Genomic DNA, 22624 nt, shown 5'->3' with positions numbered 1-22624 from the left:
GCCAAATCATAGTCAACATTCTCTTTTACCATTTGGTAGGCAGTATGAATAGCTACTACCGGTATGCTGTTCATTCTGCTCGAATAGTAAATCCTATACTTGATCACCAAAGACACATATTTGATAGTTGGATTAATGATGTTGTTTACTGTCATGGCTCTACCATCCCATCTTGATCCTATCAACTTCTCAACATCATTCTTGGGTACAGATTTGAGTAGGGGTACTTCACCAGTTGAGAAAAATATGGTTACTACATGGATGACTTCCTTGGTTATTTTATACGGTCAATCCAACCACATAAATTAGTCATGAATCTGACTCAAAACAAATCTAAATAACTCATTATCAAAATCATTAATGAAGTTGATTGCATCATGGAACCCTTTCTCGGAGACACTCTTAAATTGTTCTTTCAGTATGCCCTCATTATCACACAATGATCTATATTGATCATGAATAACTGATACACCTGTGTCCTCCACTTTGCAGTGATAAAATGATCTGGCATCCTCAACATGCAAAACTCCATACGATACACTAGATAGGGCACTGACATGGTCTATTTCTTCTGATTTGAAAGGATGTCATTTGAACTCTAGTCATGGCCTCTCGGTCACATCAACAAGATGAGGAGTATCCATACTAAAATATGCAAAATATCAAAGAAAAGAGTAAGATTTACTAAGAAATACCTTTCCTTCTTTTGAACTAGGATTTCACACCATCAAAACTTTCAACACTGCCCACCGATTCACAATGCGCTTCCGATCACCTCAAGTCTGTGCTAAACATGCTGAATGTTGCAATCACAAACTTTTCTCTGCTCTGCTCGCTCACCAAATGCTCTCAAGATCACAATGTGAGAAATGAAATTCAAAATGTTCTTTTTATGCTTTCTATCTACTGCATTAAATGCTTTAACTGACAAAACCCTAAAACACCTTAAAACATTCTTAAGCATATCACCGGTTGTTAAAACTCAATGACATTTACCGATTATGATTCAAAAAGGCTTATAAACATCAAAATGTATTAGAATATGCATATTTAACTTACAATACTTCATCTAGGGGTTCATCTCAAGATTTGACAATATGCTCACCCCAAGTTGTAGAAATAATTTAGTTTGTCAGTGATGGATTCTCCACACTAGGTGAATAATTTGATTCCTTAGATGGTTTTTCATCACTCTTCTTCTTCCAGGTTCTATGCATCTCAGCTCTGGTTTCTTCAATATCAACTTTTTGCTTTCCTTTCCGATTTGTAGACCGACTCACCTACTGGTTCTTTTGTATTATGCAAAACTTAGCAATGTGTCCCAATTTGTTACAATGATAACATGCCATTCTAGATTCTCTCCATGGTCCTGCATTGCCTCTATATGTCCTCCTTCTATAGTTCATTGCCACATGTCCATAATTGTTGCAGATTGAAAAAATCACATTGATTCTTTTCTCCATCTCATAAGGACTAGACTGGTTATGATAGGGTCTTTGCCAATTAGTGCTTCTTCGGTCATCGAAATTCATTGTCCAATCACCAACAATTCTTGGATTCATATGAGTTATTGGATAATTAGATCCATACCTGCATTCAATAGATCTATGTCCATATATGTTGCATGTATAAAAGTAACCTTGAAATTTTCTAGGAACATATCTAGTATTAGGTCTATAAGTAGTATTAGCATCAGATACTTCTACAAGCATTACTAGCATGTCTTGGTTTATGACAATTAAAACAAACAGGCTTGTAAGCTTTCTTACCGATACATTTCTGAGCCTTAGGAGTTGTTTTACCTTCATGCATGTTGCTCTTGGTACCGAAAGGTTCTCCTTTCTCAAATGTATTGTATCCTAACCTAGATGTATCACCATTCATCCTCTGAGATTGGATCTATTCATCCAGCATGGTAGAACTCTTGTTGAACTTTACAAGCTTCTCATTAGCTTCTGCAAGCTCTTTAGTAAGATCTTCATTTTGCTTCATAAGAGTCTCTCTAAGAGACATTGCCATATCAAGATCTACTTTGATTTCTTCTTTCTCTTTTTCTCCTCAAGCCAGTGTGCATATATAATGCGATTTTCTTGATTTATCTTGTAGATCTCATGATCTTCCTCTTTGATCTTGTCTTCAGCTGCCCTCCTAGCTTCAAGTTCTTGGCTCATCTGGATTGTAAGGGCTTCAAGCTCTCTCCTTAGGTTAAGTTTCTCACCATTTAGTTTTTCCACTTCCTCAACCAATTCATCTATGTTTTCTCCATCAGAAGAGTTGCATTCATTGATCTCCAACAATTGTTTGGTCAGTTCTTTCCTTTTAGCTAGTGATATCTTATACTTGCCTCTTAGGGTTTCTAGATCTTCCTTGGTTTCTACAAGTTCCTTTGCCATCTCTCGGTAACTCATTCCTTCCCCCATATTTTCCCTAGGATTAGAGATCCATTCCAAGTGGTTAGGCCTTAAGAAGGTTAGGGTTTGATACCAATTGATGAACTTATAAGGCACTGAGGGGGGGGGTGAATCAGTGCAAGTAAAAATAATACAAATCTGATTATCAATTTCACCAACTTAAAACTCACTAGGCATATAAGAAATAACACGAAGTAAGAAATCACCACATAAAGCATAAACCACATGACACAAGAGTTTATAGATGGAAAACCCAAATGGGAAAAACCATGGTGGGAGTTGGTACCCACAAAGATCCACTATCTGCAGTATAGAGATTTGACTAGTTAAGGTCTACAAAACCCGGTTAGGGGCACACCCTATTAGGAGTGTCTAAGCCTAGTTAAGAGATATATAACAAGGCCTGTGAGGACTAGACTTGTTAGGAGCTACCCAAGTTACTGGGATTTGCAAACATAAGTTAATATCTCACCTAGTTAGAGGATTTAATGATTAGACCTGTTAGGATCCGACTACACCCTGCTAGGAGTGACCTTGTGAGAGGATTTTCTTGCTGCAACTGTTAGGGAGACAACAAGTACAAATAATCTCAGTATAACACCATCAGTGTCTGATAAGATCCACTTCATAATATTACAACATCACATATACTTCATTTCAGAACTCCTTTGATCACCGCACTATTAAAAATACAAAATTTGCTAATGATTTCTTACAAATTCAAGCTCATACTCACATATCCCTTCATACCTAATCACACATCTTAAAAATATCATTAGGTCGGCTAGAACCTTGTAAAATTTATCTAGGTTCAATGTATCTAGACAATCTTGCAATGCACACCTTAGTTATGTCAGCCACCAACATAACAAATCCAATTCTATGTTGTTTTACCGATCTGAGTGATTTTCATCACTACGGGTTACATCTTAGTTATAATACTTGCTGTGTCAGTCAAATCTTATTCACCTGATTGAATATGCACATGTGGTCACAAACATAACTTCATCTACCAGTCTTCATTGCTACTACAAAACTGCATCATCCCATTCTTCATAAATTTCATGTATCGGTTATCAGAATATAATATTGTCTGTCTTTTATCGGTTAAAGTCCTAAATACCGGTTCTGATAAAAATTGTCTCTTCTTACTGGTTAAGCCTTGTCGATTGAACTATAGGACTCAGATGACTATAGAAACATAGTTGCCAAAAATGACAACATACAACATAGTCATCATAGAACAATATAATCAAACATGTACCGATTGCATCAAGCAAACAAACAATTACCGATTTAGATCAAATGATCAAATGCCAACAACTCTTCCTATTTTGGGTGACTTTTCCCAAAATAGACATGTGTCCTCATAGTTGATCGACTTGTCATTCTTTTTCCATATAGTTGATCGACTTGTCATTTTTTGGAGGACAAGTGTCTCCTCCTCATCTCCCCTTTCCTTCCTCATCTTGCCTATTTAATCCCTCCATTTTTAGACCAAATCCTCTCAAATCCTCTTTTCATACATCATACCGTTACTCTGCTAGAATTATCACTCAACCTATCCATTATCATTTTCATCCATCAATCCATTTATCATTTCATCAATATCATGGAGCAATATTGAACATTTGAAGACGTCATCGAGCATACATAAAAATCAAGGAACTATCAAATATAAGAAGGATTTTGGTTTGCATTTTCTATTTCATTTGAATTCCATTTTCATTTTATCATTCTAATATTGACCTGTATGATTTCTTGTGCTTGTTTGGTTAATTAGCTTTCTTTTTAGCCCTTAGTTTAGCACGTACACTTATTATTAACTTTAATTACATGTAAATACCCGTTTCACCAATTCACACATTATAAAATTGGGCCCTTAACCCTAGGTGTGCCCCTTTTTATTTTATCTAAAAGTAATCCTAATAATGTCCTAATTTCAATCCTAAAAGTACATTTTCTCATAGTTAAAAATCTTGGATTGACCTACCATGATGGATTTTACTTTATAATCGCAATATCTCGCATCCCTAGAAATTTAAAAAAGTTTGATAGGACCATGATGGTCACCACAATGGTCCTAAACTTTTTTCCAACCACCATGGTCTCAAACACTTTTCCTTTAATTATGGGAGCTTAATTTTGTGGTATAATAATGTTCAAATCCTTCTTTGTGTCAATTTTAATCAATTCTAAGCTGGGCTATGGTCAAATTTAAAATTAGGGTTTCATATGTAAAGCCTTTCTTTCCCTCATTTGAGGATCCTAATATAGCAAATTGAAAGGAGATCCTTGTGAAGTGAAAGAGTATCTTTTGTGTGAAATCTAAATCAGAAAATTTATTTCATCAATCAAGTCTTCATCAACATTTTTATCAACCATGGAAGCTTTAGGAGATATTGAAGAATAATAAGGAGAACATCGACTGTTGATTGGCTTGTACCTCATTCTTAGGATTTGGTATGGTTTCATGTTATTTTCATATCTCTATTTGAGTTTTAGATCTACACATTATTTATTTTGATATTTAAATTATTGCTTTGGATCCATATTGCATTTTTTATTTGAAGTATTTACATTACACTCCTCTTAGGGTTTTTACTCAAAACATAGGGTAGAACTCTATTTTGCATTTATCTCATAGGAGTCTTACAAACACATGAGATTCTAGGGCACACACACTTTTCAATACAATATTGGATATTTTTTAGATGTGGAAATAACTCAAAGAAGGGGTTTGACTAAGGCAAAACCCTATATAGCCACAAACAAACCATTTTATAGCCAAAAAAACCTATATACTTATCTCAATTTTGCTTCTATATCAGACTATTATCACTGTTGTTATAGTTATTTTCATTCACCATTCTAGCTTAAGCTTTGCATTCTTCTATATTCAACACATTCGCTTTTAGATCAACGAAAGAATAGAAAGCCTAAAGTATTTGTTGTCACTTGATGAACTCTCAAGCTCATCAACCTTGTGACACATTGAAATAACCTCCAAGTGTGGGACCTTGCATTGTTGAGGCTAAGTCTCCAAAGAAGGTCAACTTCCTTATCAATTTGATACAGATGTCGGTCTAACCCAACATATAAAAATCTATTCTATTGATGTTGAGGGAAGAAAGGGGAAGAAGGAATGCTTGAAAGGGAAAGAGGATTGCACCTAGATTAAAATGTGATCTTCCTAGCCTATAACTGCATAAAACACCATTAAAACTATTGGATATTGTTGCTGCTAGGATATGTTGTTGTCATTGATGTCAACATATTCCTATTTTTTGGTGTTGCAGACAGTTGTTTGATGATCTGGTGTTTGCAGTGGGTTGATCTAGTTGGTTTATTTGCTATGTTGAATCAACTATAGATACTTTATTCTTTATTGATTCCATGATGCTATGTGATGATTTGATTGAGTTAAGGATTCCGGTATTGAAATAGGTTTTCAGTTTTTAGTATTGTAGTGTTCTAGTGTTTGATTTGTTGTGATCCTATATGAGCATATTTCATGTTGCAAATTTGGGAGAGGTTTTGGGATGTTTGTGTGTATCTTCATTTCAGATGGTTCATGATTTGATGCTCTCTAAGCTATCTTTCTTGTCCAAGTTGTTGTTGATAAGTGTTCTTGAGTATTAACATGTTGATCAATGAAGATCTGATTAAGTGGTATTGGTGCAGCTATTGTGGATGGTTCTAACATGCTTGTTGGTGTTTCCTAATCCTGTATTTTTTTTTTTGGTGGTCCACATTGATCATTGTGTGTGTTCTTGAATATCTTGTGGGTCCGATGATATTCTTCATGTTATGCGGTATTTTGATGGTGTAATGTGTTGCGGTTGATCTTGGCGATATTTCCGATGGTGGTTCATGTTTGAGGAGTTGATTTGGGTCCATTCTATGTTGTTTATGATATTTTATTGGTCCGGTGGTTGATTTATGTATCATGTGATGTAATTTTGTAATTAGGTGTTAAGGGTTTGGCCGACCTTGTAGTCAAGGTTGATGATTTGTATAAGTAGGTGTTATATTCATTGAATTTGGGTTTTGGTGTTGAGTCTACATTTTCAAAGAGGCGTGTATGTGTGAACAAGTGAATTTATCTTTCGATGTGGTATATTAAACAAAGAGTGTTGCAGAGAAGACATTTATGCTTAACTAGAACTATCATCAGGTTTTAGTAAATGCTATCTTTGTAGTTCATCTTAACCGGATTGTAGTCTGAATATCTTTGTAAGGTAGTAAACCTTCCCTAAGGGTTGTAGCATTTTGGGTCATTATATTTTGAGTAGTGAGCTCTATGCAGTGTGTCTAGATGCATGTGCATTCCTCATTGTAATATTTACACATACTACTATATAGTATCATCTCATTGTGGGTAGGTTCCCAACATGGTTTTTCCTTGACCAGGTTTTCCACATCAAAATATTGGTGTTATGTATGTTGCTATTATTGTTGTTATCTTTATTTTTATTCCATAGTTGATAAGATCTGAGATAGTGCTTAAATTATTTAATTTGGTGAAAACTGATTCCCCCCCTCTCAGTTTTCCTTCCTTGCCATTGCTAACAAAAACTACCCAAAATATGAACAAATTTCTACCTAAATCAGCTCCCTATTTGCATGAGTGAAGGTTGGAATTCTTAGAAAATGGCAAAAGGGACTAAAACTAGTCCACAAATGACATTCAAAGAGGGATCAACACAGTCACTATGCAAACAAAATAAAAGAAGATGAATTCATATAAGTAGGTAATGGAATCACATAGATTATAAGAACTGAAATAAGGCAAGACAAGTAATTCTATTCATGTAAAGGCAAAGAAAATTTACAAATACAGAGAAACATAAGTTTTCTGCAAAAGAAAGAAATAAGATCCATGAAAAGGTTTACAAATTTCCCTTTATAGTTTAGGCATAATTGAGATGAGTTACAGTTCAAGAAGCCCTAACCCTACTATGGTTAGGCTATAAAATATTAGAAAGAAGGATCAAAACAACTAAATTGATCTAATAGCATATTCTAAAAGAATCCTCCTCTATTGGGAAGAAGCCAAATCCCTGCAGATAAGAGGAAATATTTGTGTTCAATGCACTGGGATGGTGTCTGTAGGCCAAGAAAGTCTCCACTCTATATTAAAGAGCCACATATGGCATACAAAAATCATCCCTAGGGTCACTTCTAGAGTTAAGGTGAAGATTTCCGATAGTTGGATTGGAATCCAATTGGATCAGGGCACCAACTAAGCCAAAAAAACTAGATTTTTCCACTTGGTTGACAACTACCGTACGTAGAAGATTTACATTTTACCTACCTTGCAAGTTTGAATTCCAACCCTTCAATCATGGAGGACATGTGAAGATGGACATGTGTGATGGTGCCACATGTCCCTTCAATGGACTCAGTGAAAGTTTAAAACATGGCCATTGATTGGCCCCTTTAAGTGAAAATCCACGGCCGCAAATGTACCTCATGGCAGGTCAGGTCCACTCATCTTATCACTAGTTCACAATGCTTGAAAAGTCCTCATACATTGGCCCTACGAAATGGAAAAAGAAATTGCCATATTCAGGCTTGAGAATTCTGTTGTATTTCATCATTGCAAAACAACGATGTCTATCGCTAAATCATAGGGTCAAGCGATAGTTAAAGCTTAACCATCATGACCTTGCAAAAAAGGCTCTCCCTTTAGTTATGTGGGCCTATCATCATTTCATGGGTTTGAATTTTGTATTGGCCTTAACCACCGTGAAATGGCAATACCCTTTTATGTCATCACATCCATTTCACGGCTTTGCGGGGAGGGCCCTGCCTGTAAGTTTGGTCTTTCCGAAATAACAAAACGCTTATCTATTTCACCATTTCATGGGGGAAACAAAATAATAAGTTCCCCACTCCATGAAATGGCAAAAAACATTAAGCCTTCTTTGCTGGTAAAAGGGGAAAAGGGAAACCGATCCCGCCATGGACTAAGGCCCCTTTGCCTGATAAATGTTAAGTGATTTGACTATCCAAGTCAGTCAACACAAAGATAGAAATTTAGAGCTCGACAAGGATAGAAGGAAAAATGCCTTAGGGTTTAGGGTTGTAGGGATCTTTAGGAGGTTTATAGTAGAGTTTTCTTAGCCAACTGGGCTTTCTCAAATTGTTAATTTTTAGAGCTAAGTTTGACATGAATTTAGTCAACATTTTTGGCTTCTTAGAGGGGTGACAAGCCTACTTGGAAAATAAGACTAGAGGCCTTAAAAAGTATTCATTAAATATTGTCAATATGTGGAAAAATAGGAAGATTTATGCCCTTCCAACCTATAAGACACAAAAAATTTCTACCATTTTGGAAGAGAATGGCTTGCGCACATGCACTTCTTAGAAAACTGGAAAATATTTACAAAAAAACAAAAAATCACCCTAAGCACAAGCCTTAAGGTGGATACCATTTACTACAATAGGGGGGTCTTCACCAATTAGCTTGGCCAAATTGAAAGAATTTGCCTCCTTGCAACCTATAATCACATAAGGACCACTCCAAATTGCATCAAACTTTGGGTGTCTTCCTAGTTTTTCTCTGTCGACATCGCACATTAGGACAAGGTCGCCGACCTTGAAGGTCCTAAAAGTAGCCTTCTCGTAAAAAAATCTTTACTTGTCCCCGATGGACACTTAGCATCTGCATACCCCTTTCTCTAACTTCTTCCAACTCTATGAGCTCTACATACCTAACTAACATGGCATCATTTTCCATATAACTAAATGAAGGGTGAGTTACCTAAATATCTTTTTGGAGTAATTCTATCATCCCATAGGACTGTTCCCAATTTTAAGTGCCAAGACCTTTGATTATCGTCAAGAGTCCACTTGATGGTCTTGATGAAATTTTTGTTGGAAGACTCAACTAGGCCATTGCCTTGAGGGTAATATTTTGAGGATGTCTTTAAATAGACATCATGTTGAATGTGTTAGGATTCCCAAAGATACTAAGAGGGGGGGGGGGTGAATCGGTATCTAATCGGTATGTGAATTTACTTGACTTAAAACATGAAAAACATATTAAAACTATGTACCGATAAACTAGAAATAATGCAGTAAACAAGAATAACAGTAACCACATGAGAAGCACACCATAACATAGTATTTTAACAAGGAAACCTGGTGTGGGAAAAACCTCAGTGGGATTTGTGACCCATAATATTCGCTTACTGCCCAATAAGGGAATATTACTCTTACAATAGGGGCCTGCACTTGTAGGAAGGCCAAGTGCCTAGAGCTCACCACTCAATTACAAAAGAAGTCACACTGACTTACACAAATGGATTATATTAATCCAATGTTTTGTACTACTTCAGATTAGCATCTGCTATGCCAAATCCAGTACCGGTTTAAGTTCTGCTACATACATAAACCCTGAACCTATAATTCGCATATTAGGTCTACATAATTTTACCTATCTCCTTATTACAAAATGATCTACAATGATCTCATACATATATGAGTCATTTTACAACTCACCATGTCGGCTTACAATGATTTTACAATTAATTACAAAATACATTTTAAATAAAATTCTTGTCGGCCAAGATGCTGGTATCCTTCCTTTCACTGTCGATGTTCTGTGTGTCGGTGTAGAGTCTACCTATCAGTGCCGGTGCTGGTATCATAGGATTGCAAGGTTGCCATCAATGAAAAAACCTTCAGTCACCTACAATTTCTCATTGGAGTGTGCTTTTTCCAACAATCTCCCCCTTTGGCATTGATGGCAACACTCATGAGAAAAATAAAAAAGTGTCCAAAATGATATCTTAAAATAGTCAGTCAAAACTATATGCTCAAAGCTATATGATCCCCCTGAGTAGATGATGTCCTTTTTCTGACCATTTTTCTCATCCCACTAATCCACCTTTGACATCAGTGAAAAAGGTTTTCATTCACTGTCAGTGGAGTCCTACCTGGATTCTTGTAACTGGTGGGTTACAATCTGAAAGATATATGTCAAAACTAAGTTTATACCATTGTTGAAAGTTTTTCTATGTTTTATTGCCTCTTGTGTTCTCTGCACTGTACTGGTGAGTATGTACATTTTTTCTTCCGGTGTCTTCAGTCCAGGAACCAGAGCTTTAGATATTTCTTTTCTCAAAGAAGTAAGGTATTCAACTCTTGGACTAAGTCTGCATTTCAAGTCCTTTGCCTTGTCCTTTATTCCCTGTTTGTCATTTTCCAGTTTCCTGATTTTCTCTTCCTGCTCTGCAATTTTATTTTCTAATTCCAAAAATGAATCTGATGCACCAATCAGATTATCAGCAATATTATTTATCTTCTCTTGTATCTTGCTGATCTCCTTGTCAAGATCCTCTATTATGACATTTGTTTTGCAAGTATCCCTGCACAATTTCTTGAAGTCATAGATTATTTCTCCAAGTTCAAGTAAAAGGGTGTCCATTTCTTCCTTGTTTTTCTTTACAATATCCTCAAATAATTTCTCTTTTTCTTTTATCATTCTCTCTTTAAATGTATTCTCATTTATTTGATCAATAGTTAGTAGGTTGCCAGTAATGAACTTAGACAATGTGTCTAGTTGACCTAAAGAATCTTTATTCTCAACACTGCACTTTGGTGCTATCAATTTAAGAATTGGTATTGTATCATCAATAACCTTATAGGCTTGTGCATTGCATTCCATGATCTTCTTTATTGAGTCTAATAAGACCTCAGTTACATTAGTAGGTTTGAATTCTATCATAGTTGTACCAGATGTTTGTCCAATAGTTTTTACAATAGCCATGCTACCGGTTTTGGTTATTTCCTTGCTTGGTTCGACCTCTGGTAGGTCTGTCTATGTTTGCATTTCCACAAACAAAGGTTTATGCTTTTCAGTTTGGGACGGTGGCACTGTGTCTGTCTGAACCTGTGCTTCAACATGTACCTATTTGGGTTTCTCCAATTGTGTCTCAGATGGTTTCTCTGAGTTTTTAGTTGTTGGTTTCTCACTTTGTGCCTCTGAACTTTGCTTAGCTGGTTCTTCAGATGGTTTATCTGTTGTTTCTACTGGTTTCTCAGTGGTATCTTCTGTCGGTTGCTCTATCTGTGCTAGTTTTTCTATGTTCATCTCAACCTCTGCAGCCGGTGACTCAGTATTCACATTTTTCTCCTTATCCTCAATGGTTTCTCTGTCAACCACAATGTTAACTTCCTGAGTGTCTACATTTACTGTATACAAAATTTCTGATTCAGGGTTTGTATCTTCTGCCAGAGTCTCCATACTCTCAGTGGCCAGTTGATTTTTCAGTAGTGTCTAACGGTGGAGTATCTGAAAGAGGTGGGGGCACATTGTCAGTTATTTTCAGGCTTGGTGGTCCACCTACCTTACCTTTCCCCTTATCTATGTCCTTTTGATATACTTTGATAGGCTTAGGTCTGAGTATTTCTTCCTCTTTTTCTTTTTCCACAAATAATATATCCCATCCATCTGTTGTTTCCTCAGATACTTTAGTTACTCTGCCAACCATTAGTGCTACATGCCAGTGAGCAGTAGAAAATACTGTCTAGTTAGCCTCATTGATTAATTTGTCTATTTCATCAGGTGAGTTAACTGGATGCACTGCCAGTAGTTTTTTAATCTTAATCTTTTTATCTAGTTCAACAATGGCTAATCTTGTAGCTTTTAATCTCCTATACAAGTCATTTAGAATTTCATCAACAATTTGCATAAAAAATCTCTTGTATATATCTAAGTGTAGAATTACACTATTTTCTATGCTTTCTTTATCATCAGCTGATAGTGTATTGTACATTTTATTGATGTTATTCAGCTTACCATCCTCTGTAATTTCGCTAAGAAGTTTTTCTAGAGGAGCAATAGTCTATTTCACCTTCTTCTTCTTAGGAGTCATTTTCTTCACCAGAGGCCTTATTGCCTGTTTCTTCTATCTTGTCCTTTTTGGTGTAGGAGAAGGTACTGGTGAGGGTTTTCTTTTCCTCTCAACTCTCTTGAATATAGTCGATATGTCACTTTCAGAAGAAGTTCCAACCGGTGAAAGATGAGTTTCCAGTTGAGGTGCTTCCAACTCACTTTCACTTATACCAGTTTGTCTCAAAACATCTTCCTTGATTGCCTTTGCCTGTCGGGTTCCTTTTCTTACAATTGCTTCAACTTTCTTAACCCTTTTTTCTAGATTGAATAGTACTTTCTATTGTTTCAGCACTACCAAATACTTTCTCTTTCAGTTTCTTTGGAGCTTCAAGGAGGGCTTTTGCATAAGTTTCTATGACATTGTCATCTATTTCATGGCCCATTTCAGTTACCCAAATAGTTCTAGGGATAACTACCTCCATCCAGATTTCCTTTTTATACTTGTCCACAATAGCTTGTGATAGCCTTACTCTAGTTTTCATTTGAGCCTTCAATTCTTGAAAATGCTCACTTATGTTTTTCTCCTTGTTCTCTCCCATATTGTTCAATAGATCTAACAGTTATTTTCCTACCAGTATGTCAAAACCAAAATCTTCACACCAATACCGGGTACTTGTTTGGTTATGTACAACATCAGACAAACAAGTTTCCAAATTTGAATGTTCCTTTCTTATCTCATTTAATATTTCCCAAATTGTCTATCAATTCATCTTTAAGCCATTCGCATATATCTATTCTTGCATTATCATTGACCATATCATAAGCACTCTTGATACATACGCTAGAAACTGAGTTTAACCTATTTGCATGTGTAGCCTTATAACCTAAGATCATACTGATAAATCAGACATTTATATCCTTCACATCATTTACCCTTAGAGATCTCTTATCAAATGTTGCACCGGTTAGGTTTGTCACCATGTCATTTGAGACCTTCTTTGTTTTGTCCGATCTGTTATCGGTGGAGGGTAACCCTATTACAGCTTTTACTGCTTCTTTTGTGATTTTATGAATAGAGTCTAACCAGAAAAATTCACCATGTACTCTTCTTAACACAATCCTTATGATATCCTTGGGAAAATCTGGGATACTAAGAATTTCAGTGAAACCTAGGGTTTCTACTATCTTATGTTCGGGTTTGACATTTCTGGATTCATCACAAATCATAGTTTTAAACATGTTCTTAATCTCATCATCACCTAACTCATCAATATGACAATTTATATACATCCTAGGGTCTTCAGCATATACTACTCCTTTAGGGATTTGAGAAAATGCACCTATGTTATCATCTTTCTTTGCAATTTTGGGAACTAGTTTGAAAATGGGTCTAGGGCACTTAATAACCTCAACAACAGTAGGGTTTGCGATAAATTCGGGAGTGGATGAAGATTCCATAGCTATAAATACCTCAATCTACCCTAAGGATGAATGATTTCATGGATTTCTTCACTTCTTTGCTTGGGATACGTTCGCTCAGGAATTTTCGCACTCTTGAAGATTTGAATGATCGGTGAATGAAAAAGGAGCCAAAACACTTGCTTTATAATGTTATTTTCACCAACTACCACATTTAATTCTTGCCAATTAAGTCACAACTTAACTCATCTGCCGGTATAGAAGTAATTTCAACTTCTCACCATCAACCGAGGGAATAATAGCATGTTTTTCATTTTGTTGCTAAACCCCCAAAAGAATTTTCTTTAGTTAGATGAAGAGTCTCCTGCCAATGGAGTGTTACTTTGTTCTATCATTGGAGGAGTATTCCCATCAATATTCTGATCTGACTTTCTGATCCATTGTTTTGGGAATTCTTGCTTTACCTCTTCAACTTTTTCTTTACCTTTCAAAGTAGGACCTTTGTTATTTGTCGGTGATGCCTTACTTCTACAAAATTTTGCAATATGTCCAATTTTGTTACAGGCATAACAAGTCACATTGTTCTTCTGAATAGCTTTCCCATATCCTATGTCGGTATGTGTTCTGCATTGATTAGATAAGTGCCCAAATCTTCCACAAATATAACATCTTACATTCATTTTGCAATTTTCTGAATTATGACCAACTTTGTTGCATTTAGAACATTGACCGGTGGGTGTATTAGTATTCTGATAATTTCTAGATCTACACTGATTTGCTCTATGACCATACTTGTTACAATTAAAACATTTTCCATTAAATTTGTAAGCAGTAGGTTGTCTTACTTTTTTGTTATGATCATGATTGTTTGCAGTTCCAAAGCTTTCACCAACTTCAAAGCCAAGGCCATTTGTATCACCATTAGGTTTCTGATTCTTCAGCATGTCACCAAGTTCTTCTGAACTTTTCTTGAATTTCTCCTTTTATTGATTTGCAGCAATCAGTTCACTCACCAAGATTCTTTTCTGTCTTATGAGTTTAGTTCTGTCATTTTGTGTGTGCATAAGATCTATCTTCAACATATCATTTTCATGGCTAAGTCTTGTGTTTTCATTTCTAGCATCTTTTAGTCTTCTAACCAAGTCTTCTTTACAAAATCTCATAGTCATATCCTGCATCTCAATTTTTTTTGTATTGCTTTCTTGTCTTAGCTTGTTTACCAGATCATTAAGAGTTTCCTTTTCATCATTCTCATTCTGCATCTTTTCACAAAGTTCTCTTCTCTTTTTTCTTGCAATGGTAAGATTTTGTTGAAGTGCTTGAATAATATCCTGAGCAACTCTTAAATCATCTTCAAGTTTGATATTCTTCAACTTTTCTGCATCATAGTCTGAAATAGCTGTTTCCAATTATTTTCTCAAGTTTTCCATCTCCACCAGTGATAAGATCTTCCTCAAGCTATTAGGCTTATGAAAATAGAGGACTAGGCTCTAACACCAATTGTTAGGATTCCCAAAGATACTGAGAGGGGAGGGTGAATCAGTATCTAACCAATATGTGAATTTACTTGACTTAAAACATGAAAAACATATTAAAACTATGTACCAATAAACCATAAATAATGCAGTAAACAAGAATAACAGTAACCACATGAGAAGCACACCATAACATAGTAATTTAACAAGGAAATCCGGTGTGGGAAAAACCTCAGTGGGATTTGTGACCCACAATATTCGCTTATTGGCCAATAAGGGAATATTACTCTTACAATAGGGGCCTACACATGCAGGAAGGCCAAGTGCCTAAAGCTCACTGCTCAATTACAAAAGAAGTCAAACTGACTTACACAAATGGATTATATTAATCCAATGTTTTGTACTACTTCAGATTAGCATCTTCTATGCCAGATCTAGTACTAGTTTAAGCTCTGCTACATATATAAACCCTTAACCTATAATTTGCATATTAGGTCTGCATAATTTTGCCTATCTCCTTATTACAAAATGATCTACAATGATCTCATACATATATGAGTCATTTTACAACTCGCCATGTCGGTTTACAATGATTTTACAATTAATTACAAAATATATTTCAAACAAAATTTCTGTCAGCCAGGATGTTGGTATCCTTCCTTTCACTGTTGGTTTTCCTATGTGCCGGTGTAGAGTCTGCCTATCGGTGTCGGTGTCGATATTTTGTCTTGCTGGTATCATAGGATTGCAAGGTTGCCATCAATGACAAAACCTTCAATCACCTAAAATTTCTCATTGGAGTGTGCATTTGCCAATAGAATGACCCATAAACTGATCTAAGCTCCAACAAAAGATTTGACATTATCTGATATGATTGTGGAAGAGGCTCCAAATCTAGTTACAATCCCCTCAAGGAATTGAACCACTGGCCTTTCGGATGCATCCTTTAGAGAAAAAACCTTTGTCCATGTGAGGCCCTACCTCGACTCATCCTAGAATTTCAATATTTTTCATGTTGAGACTATTATGGATGCTTTATTTTTATGCACTATGGATTTAGAACTTATATGATTCCATGATTTGGATAACATTGATATATATTGATGCTTCATTTCTATACATTATAGATATAGAACTCTATATGATTCTAGAATAGGATTACTTTGTGATGATGTATGTCATTATTGGAATTGCAGGACTTTACTATGATGATAGAAATAGGATGCATGTTTTATGTATGGATCAACATTATGTGGATTTATTTGGATATAAGATATCATTCTGTTTAAATGTAAATTGTATGTAGAGTGTTTGATGTGTATTCTTATTCATGTGTTTAAAATTATTTGAGGTTATTGGAATTACTAATGTGTAATTGAGATGTGTAGGAAAATTATCCATGTGACCATGGAAATATTATGGAGAACCAAACCTAGACCTATGTACGTTCATAAAGTTAGGGGTTGTCTATTTGGAGAGACAACACACTGTATGTATCATATTTTATTTGTAATTGTAAATGATGCATGTGTGTTAAATTTTATTTATTGATTTATTTAAATCCAACAAGAGACAATTTCCATGTGTAATTTTGTAATGTATTTTATTGTGTCACTTGACACGTGTTGATTTATGTCTTGAATTTTGACTTGTCTCTTGAAGGGAGTTGTTCAACTATAGCTTTTTCAAATCATTTGAATGTGGTTCTAAATTTTCCTTGGGTAGAGAGTCTTTGGAGCGGTCAATGCAGGTTTGACCCGAAATTTAACTTCAGAAGGGTTTATAAGGGGTCAAATGGACTCCTAGGGGTAGTTTAAAGGTGTTTCCTAAAGCCCATAAGGTATACCTATGGGTTAGGAGTATTTTTTAGGCATGTGTCTACTCCCATGTGATTGTTTAGTCATCCCAAAAAGTGGGTTTTCTAAGATGTGCAAAAATTCAAAATTAGAAGGTTCCATCTAGGTTAGATAACCTTCCCTTTTGATGAGAGATCATTTTTGATCTTTTTCTTACTTTTTCCTTTTTCATTTTTAGAAACCTGCGAGAACTCTCACTGAGGTCTTCTTAGGCAAGAATGAGAGATTTTGTGGGCAATCACCCACTCTCCATTTTTGGAGACTATGCATTTTTGAAAATTTAGTTTTTGGATTCGAAATTTTGGCTAAGTGTAGAAGGGAGGATTGTGGATTTGGGCTGCTCATCCTCAAACTAGTTCTAGCATACCTTTGGGCAAATTGAAGGTTGGTTCATCTCTTTTCTTTTTACGTTGCATGTCTATGTTGGAAAGTTTGGTTGTATGTGAAAGTGATTCTCTTGTATTTTCTTTTGTGAAAATTATTATTATGCGATCTGTCTTTTATTCTCTTGTATGCATTTTCTGTGTTCTGGGAGTAACCAAGGCCTTCTACTCTTGGGAGAGTAGGATGGTCTTGCGGGTGGTAGAAGTTTGATAGCTCTCAAGTGAGAGACTCTCTTTATGAGAGCGAACTCAAGGGGTGTATTTGTGACCCTTGTTGCATGGGCTGGTTTGTGCATTTGGGGGTCATAAGGGGAGAAAGTATGGTGTGAATGCTTGGGGGGCATAAGGAATGTAGAGTTAATGATCTTATGAAATAACTTTGTTTGCCATGAGGTGGCATTGTGTTCTAACATTCTTGCAGTCTCCTCAGGGTATTTGGTCCACTACCGCCCATGTAAAAACATCACATTTTGTGATGGAGTGTAGCCTTGGTTGGGAAAGTGTTTGCTATATCTTTTTCCCTTGCTTGTTGTGTTTGCATGTCTGTAACCTATCTAGGGCTTGGTTCTCCAAGCTTGGGGGTAGCTTCTAGTAAGCCTAGGCTGGGAGGTGAGCACTCCATGGTCAAGCCTTATAATTTATTTGCAGGATTGCTTCGAAAGAAAAGAAAAGTGATAAGCTAGGAGTTGCTTGGTTTTGTACTTGATTTGCAGAAAAAGAATAAGAAAAGGGATGCTATATTTTTCAGTTGCAGAAATGTAAATAAACATTGCATGTTGTATTTATTTTGAAAGGAATATATTCATTTATTTAAAGGCCTCATGTAATAGAAAAGAGAGACTAGATGGGTATCTCACCCAATTGTAATGTTGACTATATTGCCTTTTAAATAAACTTTAAAGAAATGCATTATTTTTATTAAGTATTATTTTGTTGCAAAAAAAATTGAAATGTGTATTTCTGGATTTAGTTCCTATAGTTCTGGAAATAATATTTGTTGTATGCATGTTATTTCTAAAAATAAAAGTTTAGTTTATTTCCTTATGCATATCTCTAAGTCTAATTTAAATAATTCTAGATTAATGTAGTTGTTGTTTATATTTTAATAAACTCTGTCATTTTCTATTTATTTATTCACAAAAAAAAAATCTAAAATTATCATGTCTATCTCTAAGATTTATTTCAATAATTCCTAGTCTAATATAGTTGTTGTTTAAATTTAATCAATTCTGTCATTTTCTCCTTAATTTATTGCAGAATTAAAGTCTAGCATTTGCACTATAGATTTAAGACTAGATCTAAAAAGAAGAAATATAAATATTGGACTATTGTTGTACTGTCATTTATTTTATTAATTTCCTACAAGTTTTGTTTTAGAAAAAATATATATATAACATTATTCATCTATGAAATTTCACATTAAACCTACCCATGATTTAAACATGAATAGATTATATATATATAAATACATATATATAAATACATATATATATATATATATTGATATTTAAATAAATACATTTGTATATATAAATTAAAAAAATAAAAATAAAAAATAAAATAAATTTAATTTATTATTACAAAAAATAAAGGGTTTAAATTTTTATTTATTTTTAAATACTAAGCAAAGGGGGGTACCTCGGCCCCCCCCGCACAGTGGGCGGCAACCCCCAGTGGCGGCCGCAGTCACCACTGTGGGCCACAACCCACAGTTGGGGAGGCTTCGGGCCCCCCCTCTGTGGGCGGGACCCCACAGCGGCGGCGCTACCAGGCTGCGGGTCGTGTCCCATAGCGGCGGCCAAGGCCGCCTCTATGGGTCGTGACCCGTAGGCTCGATAGTGGCCATCCCTGCGGGGAGCCCCCTTTGAACAAAGAAACCTTCACTCCCCCAAATCCTCCGCCGAGTTCCTCCATGGCCACCGCCTCCGCCTCTCTCTCTTGGCCCTGCATAAATGTGGAATATCAGAGTTAAGCCCTAGCCCGAAAATTGGGATAGGGCAAGAACAATAAGGTGAAAAGAAACTAGGGCAAAGGGTGGGGTGTTTAATAATAATATTAATTAGGGTTCATGGGGTATATTTATAATATTTTTAATTAGATGTTCATTATTATTTAATATTTTAGTTAAGTTATATGGGATATTTATATTTTAGAAAATAAAGATTTTCATATATAAGTGTTTTAATGAAAATATACATATATATACATATATATACATATACATATATATGTATATACATATATAAATATGTATATACATATACATATACATATATATGTAGCGTCCTAAAATTGTGACACTTGCAATTTCGACCGCATTTGGGTCTTCATGATGGCGACGCAACACGCAACCTAAATGGAGACCCCGAAACCTGATTATGACACTGAAAACTGCATTTTCTTGCACCCTGGCCTGAACCTCCTTTACACCCTGCTGTCCCGGGAGGTGGGACCAGAGCGCCCAGCGCCTTGGTCCTTCAGGACCAGGGCACCCAGCGCCCTGGTCCCTGGGTCCTATTTTGGGCCCGGTCTCTTTTGGACTTCGGGTCTTTATGTTTGCAAATTGGAAAATTATCTTTCCTGGTCGGCCTAAGGTCGGGAAAATCAGTCTATTAACCCTAATTGGCAAGTATATAAACTACATTTTCCTCTTTCATTCGAGATGATGATGGGAAAAGGCGTGGAAACTATACTCAAGCATTCAAGCATTCAAGCATTCCTTCAAGTAATTGATCATTTCAAGTCTCCATTCAAGGCTAAGTGTTGCATTCAAGACAAGGATTCAACCATTGAAGAGGAGATCACATACTACATGCTACATACAACATACAACATACAACAAACAATAACATCTATACCTTCGCACATAAGGATACAAACATCCTTACAACAAGGTATTAGTACTTGTTTTACATTACATTTATAGCAATTTCTCATTTCTTGGTTAATTCCAAAACCGGGGTTTGACCTAAAGGCAAACCCCTAATCCCTAACCCCCCAATCGTCTTCGCTTTTCTGTGTGTAGGTTGCAGGTATGCGGTTGAAATTGAAGATCTGGAATCCTTGTGCAGAGATGAACAGATCTCCCTTCGTTTCGCGGATTTTTCGGAGGACCGTGGCGCCGGGCGCCATTGTCTCGTCAACTTTTGCTCAAATTTGCAGGACAGCGCCGTATCAACATTTTACTGCTAATTCTAGGTCCGCAGCTTCATCCTATATCCCTATCTCAGTTTATAAGCGAATCTTTGTCACTTTCTATGCATTCCTAGCTTAATTCTTCTATCAACATTCTTTACAAAAGAGGGTAGCCTTGCTTGCTTAACCCTTGAAACACATTTAGCATCCAATCTTGCATTGTGTGGGATTGGATCTTGTGGGTTTCAACCCCTCTTTTGAATGTAAAGTCTCTCCCCTAAGTGAAAACCATCAACCCTAGTGAATCTCCCTTCTCTCTCTTTGGAGTTGGAAGAGGGGAGAGCAACTAGGGTTCGATCACGATTTTCCGCTTTACATTTTGGTGAACCCGACGTGAACATCCTTTCTGATTATTCATAGTTAGATCTGAAAATTGGATTCCTTGATTACATTTCCATGTTTGATCTTTTGCAAAATTTTAGAGGTTAATTGCATAAAAACCCTAAATTTTCTTTTTAAGTAATTAAACTTGTGAAATGTTTAATTGTTGATGCTTGTTTCAGATCTGCCCTTCTATTACAAATTATCAATTCATATTTGTGCTTTAATTTTGAAAATTAAGTGGTTAAGTGTCAAAACCCTAATTTTTGAAACCCTCTTGATTCAACCTTTGTCCGACAATTTCACTGATCAAAACATCCCCAAATCAGCTGTAACTTTGGATTCCGCAATAAAATCACAATATCTTTCATCCCTGAAAATTTGGAAAAAAGTTGCGAGGACCATGTGCACCCCGAGAGCCATCGTCCCCGACATTTTTTCCGAAATTTCGGGAGCTAGATCTTACTGTATTTTTCTGCTAAAATCCAGAATTTTGGCTGATTTTATCAATTACAACACTTTCAAAATTACAGTCAAAGCTGGTCTAGCGATTGCTTGGATTGAGGCTTCTAATCATTCAAAAAATTGTCGAAATTGAAATTTGTGTCAAAATTGTGTTTCTTACAGTCCTAAATCTGAAAAGTGTGTTATCATTCATTCGAAATTTCAGTGATTCATTCAAATTTTTGCAATTTGTGACTTTTGAAATTAAGTGCTTAATTACAACAACTTTGATTTCCGCTTTCAAAATTGAATTTTGCGTGAAATTGAGTCAATTTTTGAATTTCAAAACTTGCATTGCTTTTGGTATTCCCTCTAAAATCATAAAATTCAAAATTTCAGTTTCCCTCTCTTTTTCAAAATTCAAATTTTGCATTTTTTGACAATCTTGGTAGGGTTCAATTTTGAGATTGCAACTTTAATTTGGCCTATCTACAGATCGTAAACTCACTCAATTTTTTCAGGTTAGCTGTAAAATCATCATAACTTTCATCCCTGCAAATTTCAAAAAAAGTTGCGAGGATTGTGTGCACCCCGAGTGCCACGGTCCTGGACATTTTTTCCGAAATTTTGGGAGATTGTCCTGATTGTATTTAACAGCTTAAATCTAGAAGATTGGCTAGTTTTACTGAAATTTGCTACCTCTAAAATTCAAAATCTTCTCTCTTGCTTTAGTGCATGAGTTTTACAACAATAAGCCCTACTTACACTATTCCCGTTAGACGAAGCCTTAGAATTAAGTCCTTCCAAGGTTTAATTATTGAGGAGATGGAACCTAATTTGAATGGCCTTTTTAACGAGGACATGGGTAATTCCTCTAATCCTCTTAATGATGAAGAAGCTCTCCATGAGGTTTCTGTAGAACAACTTTCAAAATTGGATAACCAATTTGACGATTTTCGACAATGGATGTCTCAAGAATACCCTGATAGTCAAGCTCTTCCTTTAATTGAGGGTCTAAAACGTATGCTTCAAAGTGATAAGAATGGAATTGATATTTTGCGTGGTATTGCACACATTGTGGATTCAAATGTGATGCCTATGAAAAGTTGTGCCAAAACCTTAGGTTATACACAACCTCCTACTCAAGTCAATCATTCTATTCCTTTGACGACTCCTATTGCTAATATACCTACTTTTACATCAAACATAATGACTACTTCAACACAAGACATTCCTCCTATGATCACCAGTCATGGGGGCAATCCCTCTTCTT

Source organism: Cryptomeria japonica, chromosome 10 (assembly GCF_030272615.1).
Source record: "Cryptomeria japonica chromosome 10, Sugi_1.0, whole genome shotgun sequence".
In the NCBI taxonomy this organism is placed as follows: domain Eukaryota; kingdom Viridiplantae; phylum Streptophyta; class Pinopsida; order Cupressales; family Cupressaceae; genus Cryptomeria; species Cryptomeria japonica.
Note: the sequence above shows the minus strand (reverse complement) of the source record.